Source organism: Rutidosis leptorrhynchoides, chromosome 9 (assembly GCF_046630445.1).
Source record: "Rutidosis leptorrhynchoides isolate AG116_Rl617_1_P2 chromosome 9, CSIRO_AGI_Rlap_v1, whole genome shotgun sequence".
NCBI lineage: Eukaryota > Viridiplantae > Streptophyta > Magnoliopsida > Asterales > Asteraceae > Rutidosis > Rutidosis leptorrhynchoides.
In genome coordinates, this window is record NC_092341.1 from 220,048,914 (window position 1) to 220,056,107 (window position 7,194).

Consider the following 7,194-nt stretch of genomic DNA (forward strand, 5'->3'; position numbering starts at 1 on the left):
GAAATCGGATCCATGAGGATACCAGATCCCAAGGTTAGGTGTACCTTTAAGGTATTGAAAAATCCTAACAACCACTTTGGAGTGAGATTTCTTAGGGTTGGACTGAAAGCGGGCACAGACAGTTACGAAAAGTATAATTTCTGGTCGACTTGCAGTCAGATACATTAAAGAACCAACCATGCTTCGATAAAGCGTAATATCAAAGGGTTCCCCATTAGTATCAGCATCCAGTAAAGTCCTCATTGGGGTTGTCATTGGTTTTAAAGCAGTCATTTTAAAACGTTTTAGCATATCATTGATATACTTTGTTTGACTGATAAAAATCCCATTTAGTAATTGTTTTACTTGTAACCCCAAGAAGAAAGTTAACTGGTCATGCATGCTCATTTCGAATTTGCTGGCCATAAGGTCACCAAATTCTTTGCATAAGGCCGGGGACGTGGAACCAAAAATAATATCATCAACGTAAATTTGAACCAAGAGAATGTGACCGTGGTTTTTACGGATGAATAGCGTTGTATCAATCGTTCCATGAGAGAAGTCATTGTCCAGCAAATACTTTGTTAAGGTCTCGTACCATGCACGCGGTGCTTGCTTTAGACCGTATAAAGCTTTCTCCAAGTAGTAAACGTGGTTTGGATGAATGGGATCGACAAAGCCTTCTGGTTGATCAACATAGACTTCCTCTTGAAGATAACCATTCAGAAAAGCAGTTTTGACATCCATTTGAAACACCGTAAACTTCATATGAGAAGCAAATGCAAGGAAAAGACGAATTGCCTCAATCCTAGCAACCGGAGCAAACGTTTAATCATAATCAATGCCCTCTTGTTGTCGATATCCTTTGGCCACAAGACGTGCCTTATTTCGAACCACAATTCCATCAGAATCCTTCTTGTCCTTGAAAATCCACTTAACCCCTATTGGTCGTTGACCCGTTGGTCTTGGAACTAATCGCCATACTTTCAATCGTTCAAATTGATTGATCTCGTCTTGCATTGCAACTACCCAGTATGGATCTAGTAAAGCTTGAGCAACCGTTGTTGGTTCAATCTTACTAAGAAAGGCTGTGAATAGACACATATTCTTAGTAGCCCTTCGAGTGGAAACTGGAGCAGATGCGTCACCAATAATAAGATCTATTGAATGACTTTTAGTCCATCGGGTGTGGGGAAGAGGTTGAACATCAATTGTATCTGTCGGAACATCAACCGTTGTTGACGTTGAGCCTTGATCTGCTTGATCCGATGTAACATTATCTAATGGATTCAATAGAGTATCTGGAGAAACAGCTGGAGTTGTATCAAATGATGAATCTTGATCTTGTTCAAGATTATCAGTAACAGGAGGTTGGAGGGAGGATGAAGAAGCAACAGGTGAATCAGTTGGTGTTGAATCTTCATCAAAAAGACTTTGAAGAGTCTCCACCATAGTTGACTGTGATGGTGTAACCGGTACGGCTTGAACATTTGAATCTCGTTGAGGAGTATAAAGACTATCAAACAAGATATCCAGTTCCTCTGATGTAACCGTAGGAACACCCTTCTTCGAGAAAATTGAGTTTTGCGCGGAAGAAGTAGTAGCCATGTTAGGATCGGGTTTTGAACTGAGTTGTTCAAAAGCCATTCCCGAAAATTCATCGAACTTAACGTTAATGCTCTCTTTAATCATCTTTGTCCGCTTATGATAAACACGATAAGCAACTTTGTTCGAGGAATAACCAAGAAATATGGCCTGATCGCCATGAGGATCAAACTTTCCGAGGCTGTCAAAATCGTTAAGCACATAGCATATACAACCAAAAACACGGGAATATTTGACATTCGGGCGTCTACCATATAATAACTCATATGGAGTTTTATCAAAACGTTTGTTTACAATACAACGATTTTGGGTATAGCATGCAGTTGAAATGGCCTCCCCCCACATTTTTGGAGGTAATTTGGAGTAGGCAAGCATCGTTCGTGCTGCTTCGCACAACGTACGATTATGTCGTTCGAATACTCCATTTTGTTGGGGGGTCCGAGCAGCAGAGAACTGATGTTCAATGCCTTGGTCTTTCAAATAACTATCAAGCGGGTCATTCTTAAATTCCGTCCCATTATTAGTTCTGATGCTCTTAACATGTTTGTTAAAAGAGCGTTGAATCTTTTTAATGAACTCAATGATAATGGCGGGGGTTTCTGACTTAGTTCGCAAAAGAAAAATCCATGTAAACCGGGTATAGTCATCAACAATGACAAGCACATGTTTCTTGCCACCGAGGCTAGAAATACGCATGGGTCCACATAAGTCCATATGCAATAATTGTAAAGACGATGAAGTACTGGGGTTTTGCTTAAGCGGATGATTGGTCCGTTTCAGCTTACCCATCGCACATGATGGACACACATGATGCTTATCATATTGAAAGGTTGGAATACCATCAACTAAATCTTTAGAGACTAGTCGATTGATACCCTTGTAATTTAGGTGTGACATCCGATGATGCCATAACCATGAATTTTCTTTGGTAGAAGGAGTGGCCAAACACATGGTTGCATGTGATGGTGCATCATTGAGGTCAATAGTATATAGTGAGGCACAACGTTTACCAACAAGAAGATCATTCCCTTCGGTGGATTGCACCGAGCATTGTCGACGTTCAAACAAAACTTTGAGATCTCCATCGCAGAATTAGTTCACACTAAATAAACTGCACCCCAAACCCTCAACATATGAAACCCGTTTGATTGTTATGCCATTTTGCACAAAATCTACGTAACCCGTTATTGCTGCAATCTCATCGTTTCTGAATGTAACCGTTCCTAGGAATTTGTCAATGAAGTTGACAAGCAAGGATTTATCGCCCGTCATGTGTCGAGAACAACCGGAATCGATATACCAAACACAGACATCGAAACCCTGTAAATGTGAATTTCCTAGAGTTTAGGTACCCAAAGTTTCTTGGGTCCTTTTCGGTTAGTACCAGCAATAAACTTTGGATTAATAACAAACTTTGGATCAATGATGAAATAATCACGTAAAGCATCATGCAGTTTAGACAATAAAGCATCATTTAAAACCACATTACATGAAGCATCATACGCAATATCAATCTTTACATCGTTATCAGAAGTCTTAACACACAATTTATTCCAAGTAGATGTTTTGTTCATAGACGAAAATTGAAAAACATGAGATGATTTCCTAGGCCGACTAGCAGATTGCTTTGGTTTGGTTGCTACTTTCTTAGTCGTGGACTTAGGAACCCATACAGATTTGTAATTCAAGTTTGGATTATGACTTGTGACACGAAAAACACCTTTGTTAGTTAGACGTCCAAACTTTTCAGTTGACACATGAGATGACTGATTTTGCAGAATTTCCAATTTGATTGTATGTTCTTTTGCATCATACTCACTTAAATCAGGTTTAGAACTTGTGTGTGTTGTGGACTTAACTGATTTCTTTAATAGACTCGCTTTTGAAGTTTTTGTCATAGGAATCTTTTCAGTTAACACAGAACCATTTGGAGAATGAACCTTTTTAACAATATACTGAGTTGTAGAAACAACTTTCAAACCATGATTGCCAAATTGAGAACGTAGAGGATTTTTAAGAATAGTAATGGGTTTTACATCCTTAGATGTTGTTGTTCCCTTCCCCTTCTTAGTAATCCCACCAGTACATTCAAGCACATTGGTTGCAACATTAGACGTTCGCTTAAGTGTGTTAGCCTGTTTCAGTTGAATTATCTTTTGTTTTAAGCTTTTAATCTCAAGACATAATTCTTCAGCAGAAACTATCACTTCACCCTCCTTAAAAGCATAAGTACATTCTTTCTTAGGCAGTGAAGGCAATTTATCACACAAAGCAAGCATTTGTTCTAATGATTGGCACTTAAGTTGCAAGTCAATATTCTCCTGTTCAAGTTGAGCTACTATACGATTCAAATCACGTACAGCAGGCAAATGCAAGTAATAATCATGCAAAGGATCAAGTTGACTTTCAAAATCTATCAAAGGTTCAATGTTCGGTTCATTCTGAGGTTCTACTTTTTCATCTAAAGAATTTTGACCTAGAGAATCTGTCTCAAAGAAGACAGTTAGTTCATGTGCTAGGTCTTCACGGAAAACATCATCTGGACATGTAGGTAAAGTTGGTAGAATTGGTTTCACATCAAAAATTGGTTCATCAAACACCTCATCTATTGCAGTAATGCTAGAACTAGGTTTGTTAAACACTTCATTCTCAAGCATTAAAATGTATTTCTCTAGCATGAGTGTTGGGATATAAACCAGTCTACGCTTAGGCACATAATCTTCACGTTGCATGTTCTTTTCAGTTTCAACAAGATTTTTCAAGAAATCAGGATTCGATTTACCTATCTTAGCATTGATTTTTTCATACATTAAGCTAATTTGATGGTATTTCCAAGATTTACGATTCACAATAATATCATCAAAATCAACATCAGAAGCATGTACAAAATGCGATGGTAAACCGGCTTGAAAATAATCAGAATGATATAATCCTGGAATCTTTTTGGAAGCATCTTCCAAAATTTTCGGATCTTCATAACCCAACCCCCACTTTTCACCATGAATCGTTTTTGGTCTATTCATGAAAATCATTTGTTTTGAAAGTTCCATATCCATGATAGCTTTGGATTGCTCTGTTCGATAGAGTTTTTCCTCATATCGAGCAAGTTGTGCTTTCATTTGAAAAGATTCTTTTGACAATAAAGAAATTTCAGTGTTCTTTTCAATTATGGTGTTTTCCAATTGAACGATTTTCTTGTTTAGTTTTGAAAGTGTGGGTTCATGTTAGTTTTTCAAATCAGAAAGATCTTTTTCTAAAAATTGAACTTTTTCTGCATGTCGTTCCGATTTTAAACGATAATCAGTTCTTTCAACTTTAATCGGATGAATTGTCTTTTTCAGATCTTCCAACTCAGTTTCCGTAGAGTTGAGTTGGAGAGTCAATCATTACACATCCATTTGCAGTTTGGATGAGGAAGGTCTGGTCTCATTCATTTTGATTTTATCTTTTAAAACCTTGTTTTCAGATTTTAAGCCTTTGACTTCTTTTGACATTGAGACCAGATTCTTCATCAAGTCATTTTGCATTTTTATAAAATCAGGTGAGAATTCGGTTGATTGTACCTCATCATCATCGGATGTTGAGTCAGAATTCTCCATTGCTTCCTTAGCTTTGATGAGCTTTGTCACCTTGCAAACATTTGCATGTTCCACCTCTGAATCTGAATCGTCAGTCCAGTTAAACCAAGTATCATCAACCGGTTTTAGCTCTCCCCCAGTTTCCACAATCTTAGCCATCAACATTTTCTTCTTGTAGTAAGCTGCGTCCTTCTTCTTAGGCATCTTGCACTCACGAGAATAATGACCAGCTTTGCCACAATTGAAACAAATTGAATCTTCCTTCTTGGAATCATCAGCACGTTGTTGTTTAGATTGATCAGCTTTCTTGTAGTATGAGGAAGATGACGAGTTTTTGCGTTGATTGCTTGATTTGCCTTTAAACTTGTGTTTGTTCAAGGCTTTTGTGAACATGGCTGCCATCTTGACTAATTCAAGGTGAGAATCATCAACATCAGAAAGATTCAAATCTTTTGAATCAGTTGATTCTTCTACAAGCACTTTCTTGGACAAGCTTTTGGAAGACGTCAACGATTTGCTCTTCTTTCTGGAAATTAGGGCAAGTGGATCGCCCGGAGAAGACTCTTTCCTTCCTTCTTGGAGTTTAGACACTTCAGGTTGGTAATGCATAAGAACTCCAACAAGCTCATGAATAGTAAACTTGTCAATCTCTTTAGTAGATCGAACAATGGTTCCATAAGGAAGCCAATCAGCATTAAGCTTTTTGAGAAACTTCATGTTGACTTCAGCATTTACTTTTATGATCTTGCACCTTTTCAACTCATTGAGAACACATTGAAACGACGATAGGTATCCTTGAGTGGTTCATCAGTTTCCTGCTTGAAATCTTCATAGAATCCCAGAGCCTTATTCAATTTAGTAACGTCTAACATGTCATAACCTTCTTGCTATCGTTTGATCTCATCCCATATATCTTTTGCTGTTGTGTTGCTATCAACATTTTCAAACAATTCATACGGGATAGCTTGCATAACAATATTCTTTGCCTCTATGTCACTCTGAGCTCTCTCACGCTTATCACCAGAAAGTTCATAGACTGGAATTAGCATACCAGTATCCGGATGATAATCAACAACTGGACCATCTCTCAGAGAAGCCCAAATGTACTTTGCTTTCTCACCCTTATAGTCTATGTACTGAGTGATACGGTGAAGCCACTAAGTGTACTTGCCATCAAACAACACTGGAGGACGGGAATCTGATCCAATGATCAAAGTATCTTGAGTAGACATCTTGAAAATGAGGTAGATTCGGTAAAGATTGTGTATTACACAAATCTAAGATGAAAAATCACAACAATCTGATCAGAATGTCAGATTCTATATCAGATTCGGTACTGTAGCAGATTCGGTAAAGATTCTGTATATCAGATTCTGTATAAGAAACTGATCAGAAATACAAGTGACACATCCAGATTCAGTATAGATTCGGTAATCACAAGAATTGTAGCCTGTAACCACTTAAAACAATGGATTAAGTGATACAGAAACTCAGATTCTTTATCTGACTCGGTAGTCAGATTCTGTATGAATTTGAAGTTCAAACTCAATTCAATCCTTTTGAATTAGATTCTGTAACCTTACTGCACAAGGAAACAAGTTAGTATCACATAAAATATCAAAGATACCGAAAGTATAGGATACCGAATGTCAACTGTAGCAGTTGACAATACCGAGTCTAAGTTTAAAACTTAGAAATATGACAGAATCCTTTCTCAAACCACACCAATTAGCTGCGTATAATCAAACCGAATGTGATAGAATCACGATCACACCACAATCTGCAACACTTAAGATGAATTTAAGTAATGAAGCAGACTCGGTATGACAGTTACGATATCGAGTGTTGATCAAATCTTCAAAACTTGATGAATTGAAGAAATTGAACCGTCAGAAATATGATTTAACACCTCACGAACACAACTGAATCCTTAAATCTTCACAAAAATCCAGAATCAAGCTTGAATTAAGAAATACCGAGAGTTTTAGCCACAAACTCTAAAAATTAATTTGATTCTCCATAATTGAAGTTA